Source organism: Pinus tabuliformis, chromosome 3_1 (genome assembly GCF_031772625.1).
Source record: "Pinus tabuliformis cultivar Carrire ecotype Pingquan chromosome 3_1, CPIR1, whole genome shotgun sequence".
NCBI classification, from domain to species: domain Eukaryota; kingdom Viridiplantae; phylum Streptophyta; class Pinopsida; order Pinales; family Pinaceae; genus Pinus; species Pinus tabuliformis.
Window position 1 is genome coordinate 660,458,108 of NC_142301.1, and position 14,622 is coordinate 660,472,729.

The window sequence follows — 14,622 nt, forward strand, 5'->3', positions numbered from 1 at the left end:
AGGGGAAAGCTTGCTACATGGCATTTAACCAACCCAAATACAATCCAGTCATCAAAATATACCTCTAGGAACTTATGAATAAATTCCTCGAATGCGAAAACAACTACACGCGAGAAGATCGCACGCTCATTATTCAACCCAAACGACATCACGGTGTACTGAAAGCAACCCCATTTAGGTTGGGGATTTTCTCCATAAGCCTGGGCCCATTTGGCCAAATGCATGCGCGGATCATCCTACCCATCATACTTGTCTGTCATTCGCATCTTCGGCTTCCCGAACCGAGTTCTCATCATCCTCCTACATTTGCGCCAATCATCAAAGCTTCCCTTATGCATACCCCACCATCTTGCGGGTGTAGCGCGCAGTGCCCAGTCCAATGCTTGGAAGTGCTGCTTTCCCGATACCTCCCTTTCAAATGCATCCAAAAAGATATCTACCTCATTCAGACCATCATAAATAGGCAGATTTGTTACCTTTGAGGACATACAACGCAACGATCAGGTCATCATGTTGCAATTTAGCGTAGTTACTTCATGTAACCGATTCTGCCAACGTTATATTTCTTCATTAGAGTCCAAAGTGCAGGAACTCTCACGATCCCATGTAATTCGTTCATCTGCGGTGGGGTTCACTGAATCTTGGTCTCGCGCTGTTATCTTATAGATACAGTCTAGATTGTCATGAATTTCATAATCACGAACTGGTTCTGTATAGCGCCATCCTTCAGCAAGATCAAGGGGTACTACTACGCGCAACGATTTTTTCTCAAAGATCATCTTTCGCTTCTTCAGATTGATTACCCTGTTCATATCAGTAGCCCAGTCAATTCTGAAGAGCATAGGATAGGGATTGCTATCATCCACTATCTCTATTACTTCAAAGTCAACCAGCGCGCTCACTCCCTCAATATCCATAGTCACCCCCTACAGCTGCCCCATGGGGATGATCTTCTGCTGATTCTCCATCTTTAGCTGAATCAGAGACCATTGCAGCGTAGGTCTCCCCATTCACTCCCAAGCCTTTTTCGGTAGGACGTTCACATTTGACCCCAGGTCCAAAATAACCTGATCCATTTCATACTCTCCTATTTGCATGGTCAGTCTCATTTCCCGTCCCGTCCTTGTTTTATGCTTGCCAATATTTCGTACTATGCGCGGCTCACCTAGTGCGGTTCCAGCGCATCTATTGATGAGCTCCTTTAACCCTTTCACAGCATTATTATCGCACAGAAAATTCATATAGGTCTTTAGGAAAGTTGTGAGCATAGAGGGGTCCATCTCCTGCTCAGGCTTATCCTTGCTTCCTGAGGTGGAGGCCTTAGCGAAGCTCTTCTTAGCTTCCATGAAGGTTTCACATGCGCTCTCCAAGTCGAATTCAGCTTCCTTTGCCAGAGCTTTGTGGACCTACGCACTGTCTTCTGGCTGTTTCCCTTTGTCACCTCCTATCGCGATTCCACTCCTTAACACTATATTTACATTTGGATCTTCCTTTCACGGCTCAGACCTCATCATCTACGGGTTCTGATTCGGCGGAGGTGGTAGCGCCCCTTTGTCACGTATCCTAGCTATCAACGTATGACAATCCTCTATTTTATGATCAAACATCGTGCAATATTTGCACGATGAATGCATTGGATTAGTGCAATCGTGGGCATAATGTCCTAGTCCTTCGCAAATGTAGCAAATCAACTGTCCTTGACCTCTACCAGGTCCTCCTTCGCCTCGGCCTCTTCCGCGCCCCTGAAATCCTAGTCGCGCCATCCCTGAGCTTTGGTCAAGGGACCGTGTTTCGGCCTGAACCCTATAGGCAGGAGTTCTATCCATCATCAATTAATAGCTCCTGCAAGTACGCTCATCATGTCCTACTGACCTACAAAAGTTGCAGAACAATTGTTGCGATCCCTGTACAAACTCCTGTAGCAATTAAGAGTTATATGTGGCATGTTTTCCGGCTACTTGACAGATAGCGCACCATAATACAAGCCCCACGCTAGGTCCTGCTTGAGCTTCTGGCTTTAAAGGCATCGGTCCTCCTCTTGCAATATAGTTTGCAAAGACTGGGCAATGGTCTTTGTCATGACCCTGACTCCTGCATTCCAAGCACCATACCTCCTCACGCACCTCTGGTCGAACCGTCCTGTCGTGCTTCAGAGTTTGCATCTCAAGGCACAGATTCTTCAATTGCACATGGATCTGTTGAACTCCTAGATTTGGATCTTGCATCGAATTTTTCATGTTGTCTCATGGCAATCTCCAAGGCCTCTGCCTGAGTTGTTATCTTCTGCTGCGACAACGCATTCCTTAAGTGTGGTAGTAGCGAAGCTACAAACCACTCGCGATGTTGTCCATTTATCAAATTCATGTTGGCTTTGCGGATTGTACACTTCAACCTCTGATCTAGTTCCCAAGGTGTCTCGCCTGGTTGCATCATGATCTCTTTGAATCCCACAATCAATTGCGCCTCAGATTTAGGCCTACTAAATTCTCTAGTCAGTGCTGCCTGGATGTCTGCTGCTCCAGCATTTGGGTTATCATTAGAGTATTTAATATATCAGGTTAGCCTACGATCTTGCAAAGCACTAACCAGCATCACCTTCTTTATATGATCATATGTAAAACCTTGAGCTTCCCATATAGCCCTCACAACGAACCAAAATTGGTCCGGGTCCTCATTTCCCAAGCCTTTGAGCAAAGGCAGCTTCACTGTATTTTCCATATTGAACTGCAGTGGAGGTGGAGGTGGTACAAGTGAAGTTGGAGGTGATGGCGGTGAAGTTGGAGGTGGTGTGGGCAGAGGTGGTATTCACGGGAATCCTTGTCTTATTAACTAAATAGCACTTCACGGAGAAACCTTCGCTATTTCCTTCTCATCACCTCACGGAGGAGAAATCAATGGACTATACTCTGGACCCCTTTTTCCTTCGTTCCTGTAAGTTTTTCCGCTTCGCGTAGTCCCGAACATCAAGGTAGTTGCATAACCCGTTTTTCACACAATAGCATTTTAATCCAGGTATTCAAAGATTTTATGTACTTACCTCGCGGTCCTTTGAAAAAGATCCACTCCAGCTCGTTGTAGCTAACTGAGATATCGATCGCGAATTCATTCACAAATCTTCCTATGACGCGATCGAGCCAATGATTGACAACGTGGGCAATATTATCCTCCGATGCTTCCAACCTTCGCCACTAGCTCTAGGGTCCACACAATAGGACCATCAAGTTTCCACCTTCCTTGACTATCTGCTAGCTTCACGATCCACTCGTATAGCTCAATAGGGAAGGAGCAGAAAAAGATCTCGTGGATCTCTGTATACAGGTATTTGTCCAACCATTGTTCCTTTGCCAATCGCGGGTTTCTGTTCTCATGCGCTATAGCTTCGTGTATCTTTCTATCCAACCAGTCTCCAATCTCCTTCTTAGTTAGATTCCAGTGATATGACATCACACATCTCTTATGCAGATGTTGGTCCCGCAACAAAACCATTTGTTGGCTTGAGGGGTCCTGACCCAGGTTCAACATTAATTATCCAAACAAATCCCTACACTATTGGCCATTTCGGCATCAGCCCACGAAGTGCAGACCAAAGTTTCACCCGAAGTAATATGGGGGGATGCTGGAACCAAGTTTCCGCACTTTGAGATGGTTGTGATGTCGTTTGATTCCTTCTATCCATGCCTTCACGCAGGTTGCTTCTTTCTAGGCCTTGCAAGATGAGCCCTCTTTTCCATTCTTCTTTACCACTGCAAAAGGGTATGATCGACCTTCGCACAACCCTAACCTGCTACTCAGGTACTTTCGCGCTACTATGGCAACGTGTCGTGCAGATTCCCCAATTAGTCTAAGTGATTTGCTTATCTCATAAAATACTTAAAGTTAACACCGCGTAAGTAGATATTCATAATTGCGTTCAATTATTCAATGCAATTGCATTCATTCACGCATCATATAAGCATAATAAAGGAAATTAAGACATAAAATATACAACACATCAATAGAAAAAAGACACAAAAATTGCAGAATATCTCCTTTTATTAATACCTTCCAAGTGTTACAACTTCTATTCGCCCTGCACACACAGCTGTAGGGGTCCACACACTTAGCTGCGGACTTCTACCCTAGGCCTCTGTGCACTCAGCTGCAAACTTCTACCCTAGGCCTTTGCGCACTCAGCTGTAGAGCCTTTACCTACACTATGACCCAAGACTTAGACTTCTTGCTCCAAAACTATGACTTTATTACATCGTGTGTCATTCTATGTCCCTAGAGCTTAGCTCTTTTTATAAAATTCCATGGTCTGCGAACCATGGGTAGATCTCTTACATCCGACTTTACTTTACAAAACTTAGGGTAGACTACCCTTTTTGACGCATAACACCTTTGCGCTCCGCAACCACAAAATGCAGAGTCCTTAGAATTATATTACAAAAATTGACTTAAACATGGGCTTTTAGCCCCAAAACTGCCCTTGGGGGATCTCGCTCCCAACACTCATGTTGTGGGAGAGACTCAAGGTTCCTAAACCTCACTCATGCCCATGTCATGGGAGCGACTGGGGGATTAATGCAGTAAAACTTAGCTTGTCTTAAGGGCTAGTGATGTTGAAGGTTTGGATGGCTCTTGGGGGTCCTGCAGTAGGTCTAGAAGGTTTGTGTTATTGTGTTCTGTCAGTTCCACTTCCTTAACTAACACACAGGGATTTGAAATTAACACCATCTATACAACAGGAACTCAACACCATAGGTACAATCATTGAATATACAATATGCACAACAGTAGCACTGCACATCCAAAACCACATTGTCTCTACCAAGAAACCTTGATTCCAGTGTCTCTTCGCCATCCATGCTTATCCTAGCATGTCGCAGATCATATTGCTTTCATTATGCTGATGTATCCTCTAGTATAACCTATCCATAACATAGACATAATATAATCACATAATATCAAATCATAACCACATGATACCGACCTCGTAGATTTGTCATGACTACTCTTCCCACTTGATTCCTCATAAACTAGGAACTTCTTCATGTCATTCACTTGAGTAAGAAATCATTCCTCCACAAGAATGATTCCTAATGACCCTGTCATACAACAACATACATACATACATATATATACATATAAATATTAGCATTAAACAATCATTATCCTGCCAAACAATGACATACATAAATACATATATACATATAAACACTTGTAGAGCCTCTACTTCACACTTGATTATCCACCATTACTTACAGTTTTCCCTCATTCATCTCTCACTTTTGCCTCATTTTCCTTGCAAACCAACCCAGATCATTACATTATATGACTTTAAGCATGATTAAGGAATTTTTCTAATGTGTGACTGTTTTGTTTAGATTTTGACATATTTACAGGCATTCCGCAGCCATCTGCTGATTCCGCAGCCATCTGATGATCCCGCAGCCTTTTTGTTAATCTCAAGGTTCCACGTGTCATTTTGCCAAATGAGCCACATGGGCACTTAGGAATCAAGGTGCTCGAGGTTCCTGTGCTATCTGTTCAGCCATCCACGTTATCTGTACTTCCGGTCAACGAGGGTCAAGTTACGGTCAACAAAGACAGCTTAACGGTGATACGTAAGCTGTTGGGTCACGTCAGTTCAAACGGTGACTTGTCCGTCTTATGCAGGCCGTGGGGGACATAATCCAACTCTGGATTCAATGCCCATAACGACCAGAACCTCCAGCTCATCCACGCAGACTTATGACGTGTTATGAACCTTAATTACGCATGACAGTTAGTTGTTTTTCAGTTTTAGCTGTACGCATTAGGCCGTCTTTCAGATGCCTATAAAAACTAGCGTTTGCATACGCTTAATGTTACTTTTTAGTTGCTGCATTTTATAAACTTGTTATCATTTTAGAGCATTCGAAGACTCTGTTTTTATAGTGCTGTTCTAGCACTCTTGATTGTATTTTTCTGCACATGGAGTAATAGAAGCAATGCTGTTCTGAAGTTTACAATTCCCTGAGTCTTCTTTGGATGATATGAATGGAGGGCCCCTGTTCATGTTAGCCTTGTATAGTATTTTATGTATTTTATGTTCAACATTTCCTTATTTTCCATTCAACATTTCTTTCTTTGAAACATGTACAGCTTGATTTACTTTCTTGTTATTTCATTTCCAGCCTTTATTTTAAGCTGATCAGCATTGTTCTTTTGCAGGTTTTTAACCCGGGATTGATTTTGTGTTTGTGTATTTGCTTAATATCTAGTGGTAGTTTCAGTTGACAGATTCAAAGTTTCTGCCTTTACTTTATTTTCATAGCTGATTTTTAGTTTTATTTCTCAAAACTGTCTGCTGACATATGAATGGTCTCTTTATTATAAATTGTCTATCTTTTAGAGATCAGAATACTAATAACTTGCAGCTGGCTTTGGGTGCTTTTTAGACTAATATTTAACTACTTTCTAATCGTGTCTTACACAGTACTATGTGTTAGAGGCAGAGAGTTAGAGAGAGCTGAACATCATAACTAGTCTTTAAAGTAGATTTTTCTCATTTTTTTATCATTTCTTAGACTTATCTTTAGCTACTTCCTAATCGTGTCTTACACAGTACTATGTGTTAGAGGCAGAGAGTTAGGAAGAGATAAACTTTATCATTGGTCTTTTAAGTGATTTTCTTACCTTTTATTTGCACCAGCATGAATGGTGTCTAATGCCATTAGAAAGTGGTTCTTTGCTTTCAAGTTATTTATTTCCTTCAAGCTTTTCCTTTTCAGCAAGTAGTTAGAAACCACTGATCACACACCCTCACTAATCTAGAATTCACCTTACACACACCATCACTCATCTGTTTATAAATCACCACTCCATCTTAGGAAGATAAATTAATCACAAACAACACCCCAAACGACAAAAAGATCTAAGAGGTTGCTTAAGTACATATAGTACACATTCACTTCATCAGCTTACGAGCCCCGGGTTGACAATTAATGACATCAATTTAGAAACACTAAATTGACTAAACATTTTGGCGCCGTTGCTGGGGAAGTGAAATTAAGTAGCCATATTCTTAGAAAAAAAAACATAAAAAAATTTCAAGGAAAGAAGTTGATAACCTATCGTAGTATGCTCTCCTCTTGCACTGCAAGATGATCTGGAGGATCAGAAAAGAGAAAGTTATTGATTTGGTAGTTTCTTGAGTATGCTCTCTTCTTGCACTTAGAGTGAACTGGAAGATCAGAAAAAGAACTATTAACTTGACTTGAAGAAAAATAATAAAAAATGACATGCATAGAGCTAGAGATTCTAGAGGAAGGTTTTTAGCTAGAGCTCGAAGTTCAATTTTTACAAGTCCATCTGCTTCAAGGGATAGACAAGAGACACCCCCCTTATCTCCAACTGAAACTCCTAGTCCTAGAATTCCTGGAATTCAAGAGCCAAGAGTTGACTCTCCTACACCTTCTATTGAGTTTGAACCAGGAAGAGACTCTTCTCTTTCTCCTACAGGAAGACCAATTGTAATTGAGGAATTGGAATCATCTGAAGAAGAAGGAGAAATCTCTTCTCATTCACCTTTTGTAGAGGAACCAGAAGATTTTGAAATCCCTAGGAGAATCATCATGGTAGAGGAAGAAGGAGGAGGTAGAGGTAGAGGTAGAGGAGGAGGAGGAAACAACAATAACAATAATGGAGGTAGAGGTCCCCTTGGAGGAGGAAATAGAGATGGGGATAATTCATTTGGGTTTCCCATTGTTAATGAAGATTCCCGAGCCACCATGAAAAACATATCACCATCTGTCCTCCCTAACTTCCATGGGTTAAGGACTGAGGACCCTGAAACATTTTTATTTGAGTTTGAAGTGGTATGTCGAACTTATGACTACCTGGATGACTCTCAGAAACTCAAGTTGTTCCCTTCAACATTGAAGGATCAAGCCTTGAAATGGTTCATGGGGTTACTCACTCAATCCATTAGGACTTGGGATGAGATGAAACAGACATTTTTGGATAGGTATTTGGACTATTGTATGCCTACTAATCACAAGGACGAGGTTTTTAAAATGATACAAAAAGAAGATGAGAGCCTAGAAGATTTACTTGAAAGATTTCAATATAACTTGAAAAGAGCAAAAATGAATACCTTGGATGAAGAGACCTTAAAAGCCCTCTTATTAAAAGCCATTAGGGATGAATGGATAGACATCTTAAACATGATGGGGAAAGGGGATATTTCTCAACTTTCTCTCAATGATATAGCAGAACTTTGTATCCATCTCTCAAGGGGCAAATCAAAAACTCAAAAAGGGCCTAGAGATCCTTCTCTTCTTAGGGAAAATAAATCTGCAACAGGATCAGTGAGTAGGGCTGAAATCGGCAGTATGCTTGATGAATTTAAAACTGACATCTTAGGGAGTCTTAGTGAACAACTTGATACCCTTAAGATTCACAATAAACAAAAAGCAGAAGCTGAGGCTTTGGCTATCTTTTGCCCGAAATGTAGAAAGAAACATGCTTTAAGGGAATGTCCCTTAGATGCACACGTTGTAGAAACATGTGTAATTTGCTCAGAAACTCATGAGACCAAGGATTGTCCTTCAATTCCTGGCCTCAAAGCAGTCTTTCAAGAGGATCCAGATACACTTGAATCTCTCTGTTTTATTGCAAGGAGACCTTGGCAAGGACAACAGAATCAAGGGTTTAACAACTCTATGAATTCTCAATCCCAACCAAATTGGAATCCTTGGCAACAACCTTGGCCTCAACCTCAAAATGCTTTCCAAGCATGGATGCAAAGCATGCAAAATCCTTATGGGAGATTTGCTCAATTCTATCAATATCCTCCATCATTTCAGAATCAGCAAGCTCCACAACTTCCAAACCAAGGTCAACAACTATCATTGCCATACCCCCAACAACAACAACCTCCTCCACAAAATCAAAATTCTCAATTATCACTTCAATCACAGCAGAAATCAAATCAACTTCCCTCTCAGCCATTACCAAATCCAAATAATAGGAACCCTCAAAATGCTTACATGATGGAAGGTCAACCATTCCCTACCTATATGGTTGTTCCTCTCAATGAAGTACAACTCAGATCAGGTAGAATCTTAGATCAACCTTCCACAAGTGTTCAACAACCAAGCATTTCTGAGGAGGAATCTCTCAAAGTCAATAAAGGTTCTGAAGTATCACTTCAAAACCAAAATATTCAAAAAGAAAAAGAATCAACCTCTACAACTCCCATAGTTGAGCAACCTACACCTGTAGCTACACCTCCTTTTCCTGAAAGATTGCAAATTGACAAAGGAGTGGAAAAACAGATATGGGTGCCTGACTATAGTTTCCTAGATGAATTGAAGAATGTCTGTATCAAGATCCCCTTGTTACAAGCCATTAAAGAAATTCCCATTCTAGCGAAGACAATAAAGGAGTTGAGTTTGAAGAAAACAGGAAAAAGAACCAGAGATACTAAAAGGATACATCTAGTTGGAAAAATTGCAGACATAATGATGGGCAAGATTACCATGCAAAAATATGTAGATCCCGGTAGCCCTATTGTCAAAACTCATATTAATGGGGTTGAAATCCCAAATACTTTGATTGACTTAGGAGCCGCGATCAACATCATGAGTAGACAGACCATGGATCAGTTAAAGCTTCCTAACCTTCTCTTTACACCTACTTTGCTGCAGCTTGCAGATAGATCAATCATTAAACCTGATGGTGTATTGGAAGATATTCCAGTCTCTCTAGATTCTTGGGAATATCCAGTTGATTTTATGATTTTAACTCCCAAGAATAATCTAGGAGGACATCCTCTTATTTTAGGAAGACCTTGGCTGGCCACAGCTGATGCTTTCATAAGCTGTAGGTCTGGGGACATGTATATATCAGATGGTAATTCCACCAAGAAATTCAACTTGTATCCCCCAGCAAAAGCTATAACGGAAATAGGAGAAGATGAATGGGTAGAGGATGAAGATACTATTCAACCTGTTCTAACCATCTCTGAGATCAGTGAGGATAGTCAAATTCTAAATACATTAGAAAATTTTGAAGTATCTCTAGAATATGACTCTACACATTTCCAGATAGATGCAGATATTGAATATCTCTCCTCTAGACAGATGTCTCTCTTCTCAATGGAAGAGTTTGGTAGTTCTACAGTTGAAATCCTTCCAGGAAAAACATTGAACATTAACAAAAACTTGGGAAGACCACAACAAGAAGAATTAACTAAACTGTTGCAAAAACATTCCACTGCCTTTGCATGGGAATACACTGACATGAAAGGAATCGATCCTAAGACTTGTATTCATCACATCTATATTGAAGAAAATAGCAGAACTATTAGGCAACCACAAAAAAGGATGAATCCAAACCTTAGGGAAATCGTGAAAGAAGAACTCCAGAAATTGCTCAAGGTAAACTTCATTTACCCCATTTCAGATAGCCAATGGGTTTCTCCCTTGGTTATAGTGCCCAAAAAGAATGGTAAATGGAGAGTTTGCATTGATTATCGAGAATTGAACAAGGCAACCTTAAAGGATCATTTCCCTCTACCTTTTATTGATCAGGTACTAGACACTTTAGCAGGTAAAAAGTATTTCTCATTCTTGGATGGTTTTAGTGGGTATAATCAAATTCAGGTAGCACCTGAAGATCAAGACAAAACCACATTTACTTGTCCTTGGGGAACTTTTGCCTACCGAATACTCCCTTTTGGATTGTGCAATGCACCCGCTACATTTCAAAGGGCTGTATTAGGAATCTTTTCAGATCTGATTCATGATTGTGTAGAGGTATACATGGACGATTTCACAGTTTATGGTAATACATTTGAAGAAGCTTTGGAAAATTTGGAAAAAGTACTGGTAAGATGTAAGGAAACAAATCTTTCTTTAAGTCATGAAAAGTGTTTTATGATGTTTACTGAAGGGATTGTTTTAGGACATCATATTTCAGGAGATGGGATTAAGGTTGATAGATCCAAAGTTGAAGTCATCTCTAAGTTACCTATTCCAAATTGCCAGAAGGATGTTAGAAGTTTTCTTGGGTTCACTGGGTATTACAGAAGATTTATTGAAAATTTCACTAAGATAGCATCCCCTCTTTTCAAATTGCTTACCAAGAACTGTGAGTTCAAATGGGATCCTGAGTGTCAATCTGCCTTTGAAGCTTTAAAGACTAGAATATCTGAAGCGCCCATCTTAAGGGGGCAAAATTGGAAACTCCCTTTCCACATTTCTACTGATGCTTCAAATACAGCTCTAGGAGCTGTTTTGGGACAAAAGGATTTGATCCCTTATGCCATTTATTACACAAGTAAGAATTTGACTCCCACTGAGTTAAATTATACTGTTACAGAAAAAGAGTTCTTAGCTGTGGTACATGCAATCAACAAGTTTAGACACTACATAACCGGCTATGAAACCTTTGTCCATACTGATCACTCTGCCATAAGATATTTAATGAACAAACTTGTCACTAATGGTAGAGTTACAAGATGGCTTTTGCTTTTACAAGAATTCAACATTATTGTGTTAGATAGACCTGGAAAACAAAACACAATAGCTGATTTCTTGTCTAGAATCCAAAACACTAATGAGGATTCTCCAGTAGAAGATAAGTTTCCAGATGAATACTTGTTTGCAGTGACTACCAAGACTCCTTGGTATGCAGATATCGCTAATTATCTTGTTACAGGGAAGCTTCCTTTACACTTATTTCCTAATGAAAAAAGGAAAATCATTCAGGAGAGTGCACATTATTCTTGGATTTCTAATGAATTGTTCAAAACAGGGCCAGATTGTATAATCAGAAGGTGTGTTCGGGAAGATGAAATGCCTGACATCCTTAAGGCATGTCATGATGAACCATGCGGCGGGCACTTTGCTGACAAGAGGACAGCCTATAAAATCCTTTCTCTAGGATATTATTGGCCTTCTCTCTTTAAAGGTGCAAAGCAGTATGTTAGAAGGTGTGACAGCTGCCAAAGAGTTGGGAAACCAACTCCTTCAAATGAAATGCCTCTACAGCCTCAGGTATGCATCGAACCCTTTGAGAAATGGGCTCTAGATTTCGTTGGACCAATTAATCCACCATCAAAGCAAAAGAAGTATATACTGGTTTGTACTGATTATGTTTCTAAGTGGGTAGAAGCAAAAGCATTGCCTTCTGCCACTGAAAATTCAGTGGTTCAATTTCTTTTTGAGGATATTTTCACTCGTTTTGGTGTCCCAAGGGAAATTGTGACAGATCAGGGCAGCCAGTTTACATCTAAATTGATGGAGAAGCTGATGGAGGAATATAAGATCAAGCACAGAACATCCACTCCCTACCATCCGCAATCCAATGGCCAAGTGGAATCTACCAATAAAGTTCTTGAAGGCATTATCACCAGGACTGTTCATCTTCATAGAAGAGATTGGGCGGAAAGGCTCCCTGAAGCCTTATGGGCCTATAGGACTACATGGAAGAACACAATAGGACATTCTCCCTATGAACTTGTTTATGGGAAGGAAGTCCTGCTCCCCATTGAGTTCCAAATCAAGACCTTCAAGATGGCAGTCTAATTGGGAATGAGCCTCTCAGAAGCTCAAAGACACAGAATGGACCAGCTAAATGAGCTAGATGAAATAAGACAAGATGCAATTCTAAGGACCGATCTAGTTCAGCACCAAAGATCTAAATGGCATGATCGTCATATCAAAGAAAGAAAGTTTCAGAAAGGAGATTGGGCTCTATTGTTTGATTCAAAGTTCAAAGACTTCAAAGGAAAGTTTCAAACTCATTGGCTTGGGCCATATGAGATTGATGAAGTCTTTAGCAATGGAGCAGTTCGAGTGAAAACTATTGATGAATTTCATACTCCTCTTATTGTGAATGGCCACCATTTGAAAATCTATCAAAAGCCATTCTCAAAAGAAGAGTTTGTCAAGTTGTTTAAGGAAGATTCTGCAATCAGGTTGGTGGAGAAGGATTCTTCTCCTCCATCAGCCTAATCTTTGGTTTTTGAAAAAAAAAAAAGAAAAAAGAAAAAAAAAAAGGAAAAAAAAAAGAAAAAAATAAATGTATGAGCTTGAAAACCAATCTCTGATTGGCAGTCTCATGCAGAAAACCTGAGGTGAAAATCAGGGTCACCTAACACCTCATGTTTTCCAAAAAAAAAAAAATCTCTCTCTCTTCTTCCATCTCATTTTGCCATTTCATCCACCTCATTCACTATCTCATTCATTTAATCACTCTCACCTCACCTCATTTCTTTCCATCCATCCATCCATTCATTAATCCATTCATTACATTTCATTCCATCAATAAAGTCATTTTTTTTTTAGACAACTAAAGTTATTTTGTGCAGCCGGAGGGTACCACTGCAGATTCCGCAGCCATCTGGAGATTCTGCAGCCACCTAACGATTCCGCAGCTCTCTGCACCTGCATAAAAAAAACACAGTCTGTTTGAAAAGAAATTTACAGTTCAGAAGTCATCAACAATAAGTGGAAAAGAGTCATGCAACAACAATAAAACAATGAAGGGTTAGTGGAAAATGATCAAAGGCAATCCAAGCGTGAATCTGAGGTATGATCTAAATCCTAAACTTACGGTTATCTCATTTTGCAAAGTTTCCGGGGTTATGTTTCTTGCCATTTAATGTAATGATTACCAATCTTTCCCATCATTCGACCAAAAATCCACGTATTCTCCCCACTCATCGGTCATGATTCATCACGATTTTGAAACTCAGTTGCGGCTGCTCCTCCATTAAGGTTTTCGTAACTAAGTGACGTAGACTACTGTACTACATCTCTCTAAGTCATAATCCCGCAGCCAAGTGTAAACCTATGACCGAAGCCTAAGGACCTAACCGTTTCTACCCATCATTTCATAACTCTCATACGCTCATATCATTCCATTCACGCTGTTTCATTTCCATATTTCCCTTATTCCGCTGTGCTCACTACGCTGCTACCTTAGCCATACTCTGTTTTACGTCTCCCTCTCTGCTAATTCTGGTTATCAGTGTTACGGCTGTTACATTAGAGCCGTCAATTTACGGTGTTAAGGCCACTGTTGAAGCCGTGTAGCCTTTTGATTTAGAACAGAGCCGTAAATTCACTGTGTTAAGGCCACTGTTGAAGCCGTGTAACCTCCCTTTTCCAAAAGTTTTAAGAACAGAGCCGTAGAGCCAATGGGTAAACTCTTGAGAGTAGAACCCGAGGGTTCAAAATTTCTGGAGGGATATCCTCAAGTTAAAGACGCTTTGCAGAAAGCAAACTGGCTCCAATGCATCCAGAAATTCAGAGGTTACCACAAAGAGGTTACGAAGGCCTTTGCACGTTCCTTCAGAGATAAAGACAATCAAGTGGAGATAGGGGACCTGAAGTTTACAGTCACTGAGAGCAGCATAGCACAGACCACTTCACTCCCACAAACTGGAGAAAGATGGTTTAAAAACCGATCAGTACAAGACCAACAGTTGAAAGCAAAAAGAGATACCTGGGAGAAATTTCTTGTGAGAAACCATTTTGAAGAAGCGGGAGAAACCTCTGTGCCTAGAAAAAGTAGAAGAAAAAGAAAAGAGGCTACCCCTGAAATTGTTGTCCAAGAGGAAACTGTCCAAGAACAGATTGAAGAAGA